The 8,201-nt window shown below is 41.3% G+C and overlaps 2 long non-coding RNA genes across 2 annotated transcripts; one reads left to right on the top strand and one right to left on the bottom strand.

The window, feature by feature from the left end:
* Positions 1-525: 525 nt before the first annotated feature.
* Positions 526-2,149, top strand: LOC138960840 (uncharacterized). Its single transcript, XR_011454079.1, has 2 exons — positions 526-1,089; positions 1,681-2,149. It is a non-coding gene; the product is annotated as an uncharacterized lncRNA (long non-coding RNA).
* An 863-nt stretch (positions 2,150-3,012) lies between these two features.
* On the bottom strand, positions 3,013-8,188 carry LOC138961499 (uncharacterized). Its single transcript, XR_011454204.1, has 2 exons — positions 7,592-8,188; positions 3,013-3,661 (listed from the first exon to the last, which is right to left on the bottom strand). It is a non-coding gene; the product is annotated as an uncharacterized lncRNA (long non-coding RNA).
* Between the last annotated feature and the right edge of the window lie 13 nt (positions 8,189-8,201).

Genomic DNA, 8,201 nt, shown 5'->3' on the forward strand with positions numbered 1-8,201 from the left:
TGCAACGATGGTAACATTCTCAGCAGTTATGGTTGGTTGTTGCTTTTCACGTGACGTCCCATAGGTAACTGTCTAAAGTTGCAGGATGTTAAAATAACACAGAGAACATGTGGCTTTTACAGGTGGGACTTCATTCACAGAAAGTGTGGCTCTTGATAAATCACAAACATGCAGACACTGTCAGACCTTGACTTGACATAAATTTGTTTCCAACGTCGCCTCGCAAATCTTGCTGACTTGTTTTGTAAGTATTCTTTGCTTCACTCGGGAGTTGTTCACGAAACCTAGTAAAGCAAACAGGCGGCAGTGCTATACTTTCTCTTACACACACACACACACACACACACACCGGCACACACACACACACACACACACACACACATACACACACACACACACACACACACACACACCACTGGAACAATGCACACAAAGGAGTGTGATGACCGACCTTCGGGAATTGAGTGGGCTGTGTCACGGTGTTCTGCCTTATGCGGGCTTCAACGAAGGATGCAATTAAATAGACCTTTTTCACTTAAATTTTGGCGCATGCGCTGTGAAGTTTATTGTCAGATCTACCGGAACTAAGGGGCAAAAGGAAAAATCGACAACGAGGCTTGGTGCAAAGTAAAGTGCGGAGACGACGAGACAAACTGTTGTGTCAGTTTACAAAGTTCTGCAAGTGCAACAGTGGAATCAATGAAGAAAGAGAAATACGGTGGACAGAATGTGTCATTGTATGGCTTTCCGATGGGTGCAATTGCGAAGGCGCAACAGCGAAGGACGCGATGGGTGCAAGCAATCCGACGACAGGGGTTTGTCGTGCCATTGAAAAGTCTGCTCGCATCACTTCGTGTCTGGCAATGGCACGGCTATCAACGATGCCAACTCCTTTGACTTCGTACCCACCCTTAATCTTGGATTTGAGAGAACATCAAGAACAAGTGACTCTAGCAGAAGGACAAGGTACTGGTCGGAGACGTGACTTTGTCCGCTCAGTGAAGACCGACGACAAGCAAGCGGTTTTGCTTCCACCCCCCAGTGTCAACGCTTAAAATATCATCGGATCTGGAAGAGACTCAGAGCCAAGTAAGCTTTGTTTGTTTTTATCAATTTATGATCTGCTGACTTCAAATTGTCTTCCTACATCAGTGTATAAGAAATTTAAAATGAATCGGCAGCCCAAAACGAATGCATAGGAAGGGTCACGAAACTGCAAGATTTTAGAAAACAAACAAACAAGATCTAGACATATGTCGACAAGCCGCGTGCATGCAATCAACCAGAGATCTGTTGCTACAGTATCTCTGAATCAACCGACTCTTGAATCGAGAAGATTAAGGAGGTTACTTGATACAGATAGTGATGCAGTTTTTAAGACATCGATAAAGCTCATGCTGAATCATTTTTTTTATTCCCAGAAATGTACCATTGAATTGATGCAACAACAAAAATAGCACTAGATTTCTACAATTTTGATTTTGCATAGAACACTCCAAAATAATTTCCGGGGAGCATCTCCCGCACCCCTAAGTTTTTTCAATTTCAGGAGTTATTTCCCTCAGGTATTTTCATGCTTAAATGCTGTGAGTGTGATGCATACATGATTGTGTCATCTGATAACAAGATCATTGATGCTAATTATATTGCTAATGTATACATTTGATTTTGTATTTACAGAAGCAGCCATTCCTTTGCCCTCCGCATCTAGTGAGAGCTTAGGACCAGGGCCAGATCATGCCTTTGCAAAGAGGGACACGACTACATGTGAGGGTATTGTTATTGGAACACAGACTACCTCAAGTTGGCAGAGCTGCAGATGACAATTACATAACAGGCCTCTGTGATTAATCGTCTGACTGAAGATGTTTCTGGCTTGAAGAAAGACAACATGAAGGTGAAGGAGAACATACGCTCTTTTTCTGTTGATTCTCTACTGAAAAATGACACTGCAGTATGGTTTCACACATATGGTGATCTTTCGGTATGCATGTACCTACTTCGTAAAAAAAGGCAGGTCTACATTACTGGGTTGATGAGCTGCCAAAGGCCACATCACTCCAAAGAGCAAGAAGCTTATTTTGTCATGTAATGGTTTATATAATTTACTCTGGTACTGTATAGAATAAAGGGCCCATTATCAATCAAATCTCTGGTCTGGTCTGAGTTTGTTTCATCAATGATTGTATGTGAGCTTACGAACATAACGATTCCCACTTTAAATAAATGCGATCAAGATAATTAGGTAGACAACATGTCAAGAGACGTTTATTCCTTATTTCTTGTTATAATTGAAGGATATTATTATGCAATATACTGCTTTGTTTTTTAAAATGGCTTCAAATTGTCTCCCTTGTACCGACACTTTAGTACACAATTTGTGCATTCACTTGAGTTATTTCTTAAAGAAAATTACCCCCCAAAATTATTCAAAACAGTCTTTGACATATCTACAGTTTAATTAAAAGAAAAACTGTATTTTATTTTAAGTGATAAATAAATATAGACAAATCTTGGGACTGTGCACAAACTGATCGGCTTGAACTCAAAAGTCGCAGCCAAGAATCTTCTGCAACTTTTGAGTTCAAGTCTGTCAGCTTGTGCACGGTCCCACTATCAGTTCAAAAAGAATTTTCCTTGATATAGCCTTGAAAAAAAAAAGTAAGTAACAAATTTTGTACAAACAAATTTGTTCAAGGGAGACAATTGGAATCATGTTTTTTAAAATCGGTGAATTGCATTATAATTTCCTCCAAAAAATAACAAATAACTGTGAAATAAATTGGAAAAAAAGTGCTAACAAATAAACATTATTACCTTGATCAGATCGATGTGTATGACAAGGAATTTCTATGTTTGCTGATTTGGTTGTCCGGTAATGACTTTCATGCACAGGGCTTCTAAATTCACTCGCTCAAACGCTCATGTCTGCACCAACATTCACACACGTCCATATTCATAAGGGATGGTGACAACACGCTCTTGAACAACAAACATGGCACAAAACGAATGAACATTTCAAACATTTCGCTATTGAATGAAATCATCAGTACATGGATATCAAATCATAAAACATCTCACAAAATACCTCCTTGCCATTCCGAAGTTGAAGAAGAATACAGTCCGGCATTACACACACTACACTTTCATCACTGAGAATCGCTGTTCACAACACATGTCCTCGGCTCTGATACGTTCTCCGAATAATACACACAAGTCATGGATGATGGTATAGTCCGTACGAAGCCGAAACACTTCTTACTATCCTCTGACACAAGTTCTTATCAGCTTCCATAATCTTCTGTCTTAACTGCAGGCATTTAAAAAATTAAACCTGAACTCACACACAGAGGTGACAGCACTACGTACCCTCCCTCGCTTTAAACAAAGTACTGATTTTACCTGTCCATATTGAAACTACATACATTTTTCACTTGACAGAACAGTTAACTGTTGCTACCAACTTAATTAACTGGTATTGGAAAAAAATATCACACCTTGAAAACCCTAGTTCAGTTTATCATAACTATATGCAGCCTTCAAACGGTTGGTACCGGTTGTTGAAGATCTCTTAGTCGCGCTTCCTTGCATCCGGACTTCTTGGTCAAAATTGAGGCCTTGAAGAGTCGTCCGGGGAAACTTGTCTTGTCTTGAAGCATACCTGAAAATGAAATTATTTTTTTTACTTGACACTAAAGCAAATCTTATGCTGGGTACAAATGAGGGCCCCAAAGGGTTTAAAATCGTGATCGTGATTGGTGTTTTTTGACCTTTCTGTGACCGTGATTGCCGAATTTTCCATTTCTGTGATCGTGATGGAACTTTGCCCGTGATCCGTGATGACCAAAAAATCAAGTCTCATGATCGTGATTGTCATTTGTTTTCGTGATCGTGATGGGCATTATTGCAAAGCATTTTATTTTCAACGTACATTTTTTCACAGCTGTATCACTCTATGAGTATGATCCTCTATTCGTCAAGGAGCTAATCCCGATTGAAGGGAAGCAACAACACATTCAGAAATATGATTTTGACAGCGATTGCTTCCCTTTAAGAGAACCAATCACAAAAAAAGACATCCAATCAGAAGGCGAATTGCAAAAGTCTGCCAAACTTCATCCAATGGAAGGGCTTCGTGTTAAAGTTTTGAGTGCATTCAGTCAAATTCGAATTCGAAGATCAAAAATGGCGTGCAGCGGTACTGTCATCGAACTTCTGTTATATTTTGTGGATTCAAGCCAGATCAAAGCAGGCGGCGAGAATGCCTTCCTTGGTGGAAAGGTCAGGCTACGGGTCCGTCCTTCCGAAGATGAAATGTAAAGGTATGTTGATCTATCAGGGCCGGACTAGGTAAGTACTAGGGGGTGGTGGTGGGGTTACAGATGAGGGTCCAGGGGGCAAAGCCCCTTGGTGGGGGTCCAGGGGGCGAAGCCCCCTTGGTAGGGGTTGCAAGGGGGCGAAGCCCCCTTGAAGCTGAACGTTTTTTGATGTTTCTGGAGGGAAATGAAGCCTCTCCTTGAACGAAAAAGGTAAATTCAACAGCAAGCTGTATACAGTATAGGCAATGAAGAAGAATTGAGATTGTAAGGACTCATACTTTTCATCACAAAAATCGTTGAAGAAAAATGTCTTTTGAAAGGGGGTGAGAGGTGCGATTTCTCCTCGGATTTCATGATGATCCAGATGCAACCCCCCCTCCCCCCAAAAAAGCGTTTGGGAGGTAGCCTACATGCTTAAGCCAGGGGAGGTGGGGGTTTGCGCAACCCCTGTAACCCCCCCCCCCCCCTGGTCCGGCCCTGTCTATGTTGCTCTATGACTGTTCTGAATGTAGACAAAGACCTTGAAATTTGTTCAAGATCTTTGAGTTTGATTGAGATCATTGACATTGTCGACATTGCCACGTCCGGCTGTCACTCGCTCAGTGTGACCTCGACTGGCTCGAGTCTGATCGAGTCTGCGTGTAGCCAAAACCGAAACTAGGAATGTGTTTTCCATCCCAGCAACGGGGACACGCTTGGCATAGATTCTAATTGTCGCTTCTTTGCATTAAGCTTGGATTTATTTTAGCGCCTGTAAATTTATCAACAATGGGTTAAATTCCGGAACTATGGCGGGGAGATGTGCCAGTTTGGGTCACTTGATCCTCATGTCAAAGTCGACCAAAGTCATGTTCGTTGGGGATTTTGTTATTATAGACTCTACCATCACACATACATGTACTTTAATTTCAATCCACCCAATAGTTTTTGAGAAAATGGGGTTAAAAGATTTAGCTCTGGAAATGTGAAATTGTGCAAGTATATATTCATGTGTGTGAGTGAGGGTGTGGGAGTTGAATGTGTATGAGTGTATATTCCTTCACCCACCTTCATGATTCCTAGACTGACCTTTAGTCAGGATTATAGACTCTACCATCACACATACATGTACTTTAATTTCAATCCACCCAATAGTTTTTGAGAAAATGGGTTTAAAAGATTTAGCTCTGGAAATGTGAAATTGTGCAAGTATATATTCATGTGTGTGAGTGAGGGTGTGGGAGTTGAATGTGTATGAGTGCAGGGGCGGATTACGGGGGGGGGGGGGGGGGGGGGGGGTTAGAGGGGTTCCGAACCCCCCCCGGCTGTAAAAAAAAAATAATAATAATAATGATACTAACTTTAAAAGAAATAATGAGCGGCTGATGACACCAGTTGATCATGTTTAAAATCAAGGATAAGCCATAAATTGTTCATAAAATAGCTAAATCTCTTCAGCTTCTGGGTTGTAAGACACAGGTTGTAACCCCCCCCCCCCCCTCTGGCTTAACTGCTCCGCCCCTGCACTGAGTGTATATTCCTGTGAGTGTCCGCTGTATGATGAGAGAGGGAGAGAGAGAGCGAGAGAAAAAACAATGAAAACAACATTCTTGTTACTGATTACAAATCATGATATGTATTTCTATGTGTGTATGAAAGAGAATTAAAAAAATAATAATAAAAAAGTGCAACAGTTGTCACTTTGTGTTGAATAAACAATAGATCCAGAGGAGCGAATTACTGTGTGGTTGTGTTTACTTTGACACGTGCTTTCTGCATGTACCTGCAACTTTACCGTGACCGTGATTTGCCACTGGTGTTCGTGATCGTGAAAACAAAAATCAAGGAAACTGTCATCGTGAAAGCTAAAATTTCCCTTCCCGTGATCGTGATGATACCCCCCCTTTGGGGCCCTCACAAATGCTAAAACAAGTTGCGCCAGTCTGTCAAACATGTATAACGATACTGAACGCAGTACATTTCACAAGGACAATGCTTAGCTGAAAACCAGCATCCACGTCGAATAAGGTAAATGGCAACCCAGCATAGCGCAGTAGCAAAACTGTCCCACAGGAAATCACGCTTCCCTGTGTTTAAAACAAATCTGTTTAACTTTCTAAGCTTGTAGCCCTGAAAGTCAAAAAATTATGCACTAGCCTCTGGCTAGTGATTCTGAAAACGTACCAGCCAGAGAGCAAATTTTACGAACCAAACCAACAATTTGATTCAGCATCTTCACTCGCATTTGCCGAGTAGATGAACACTTCTACTCACCAGTTGCATGCTTCTACTAACTATGGCGAGTAAAATACTTGCCACTTTCACTGTTTCAGGGCTGGTTTGTTTTTAACCTAAACATAATGTTGTAGTTTTCCAGAAATTGCTCTACACACAAACATACACCACCGCCCTGGTCTCTTGACTAAATGTAAAATGCATAGTTTGTTGATAAATGCACTTTATAAATATCACTGTTTCTCTTTCCCCAGTCTTGTAGCTGTTGTAGTTAACAAGCTCTATATTTTAACTTTGAGACTTATGTTCTGAAAAAAATAGATCACACTCTGATGTAAACCTCTGGGTAATGCAACCCTAATTTCCTTAATATTAATTATTATACACACTTACTTAACAATTTGTATGTCATCGAGAGCAGCTGGTGCAGTTTTCATGGCAGCATGCCCCTTCCACATACATTTGTAGTGTGTACAAGTTTTGTCTGCTGGCACAGTGTCGATTCCTTCAGCCATGTAGTGTGAAGCAGCAAAAAGTGTGGCGGCCACATGGTTGCAAGACTGTCCTTTTTGGGTAAAAACAACAACACACATTCAAATTCCGTTTGTGTCATCTTGATTTTCCTTAGCCTGCTAATAACAATTAACTTTATCTTTCCTAGGAATTCCTACAGAGAGCTTGTAAGCGCATGCTGTTGATATCTATATAAAATATATACCGGCTCAGAATGGAATTTGATCTTACTGCAGTGATAACCTTCATTGACAAGAGGATTCACAAACACATGTGTACGTACACATTAAATAAAACTCCGCACTCAGGTACCTGGTATTCTATTGAACATGCCTAGCCAACATGGCATGGTCTCTTGGAGATTGTCAAAAATGACAGCTTTTGCATGCAGACATTTTCAGTAGAGAATTATGAATCTCTGTGTGTGTTTGTCACTTTGTGTGCCATGCATTATATGACTGAGTATGAAAACTGATTGTGTAAGATACCAAGTAACGCAGCCATCAAGTTAATCCCACAAAACATACAAGGCCAACACCACTTACCCAGCAATACACTCGCAGTAGGCTCCAAGTGCCTGTCCGGTCAGCGTCCCCCCACAACAGCATACACTTCGTTGCGAGTCTGCTTCATTGACGTCAGCACACTCGCTCTGAGTCTGATCACCACAGTTGCTTACTAGCTGTTGTGCCATGCAGAAAGACATTTTATGCACACAGTATGTCTATCGTTTACCCCAAGGTTTTGCATTCTTTGCGCTGGATGCGTCGTATAACTTGTCGAACGTCGACGCAGTAGTATCAGTAAGAACGTTGATCCAGAGATCTGTAGATCTGTGGTCGATCACCTCTGCTTCGCTTATGCAGGAGAAGTTCGCCAAGTCTTTCGTCCATATACCACCAATAGCCGTTTCAAACCATACCTTCATGCATGTCCTTGACTTTTAGTTCATGATTTTGAACAAGATAATCCGTTTTCTTGCAAAATTTCTCAAAGCTCTGGCACTACTTCGAGCCCCGACAGTGAAAGAGGTATTTCAGACTGCCCCTTATTTCCGGTTATCAGAGAGAGGCTGCCGTGCCCTAAAATCTGATTGGTCGAAACACTGGGGGCAAAGGTTATACGAAAAAGGTCTATCACTGGACCCGTTAAATA

The sequence above is a fragment of the Littorina saxatilis genome, linkage group LG3 (genome assembly GCF_037325665.1).
Source record: "Littorina saxatilis isolate snail1 linkage group LG3, US_GU_Lsax_2.0, whole genome shotgun sequence".
Taxonomy (NCBI): domain Eukaryota; kingdom Metazoa; phylum Mollusca; class Gastropoda; order Littorinimorpha; family Littorinidae; genus Littorina; species Littorina saxatilis.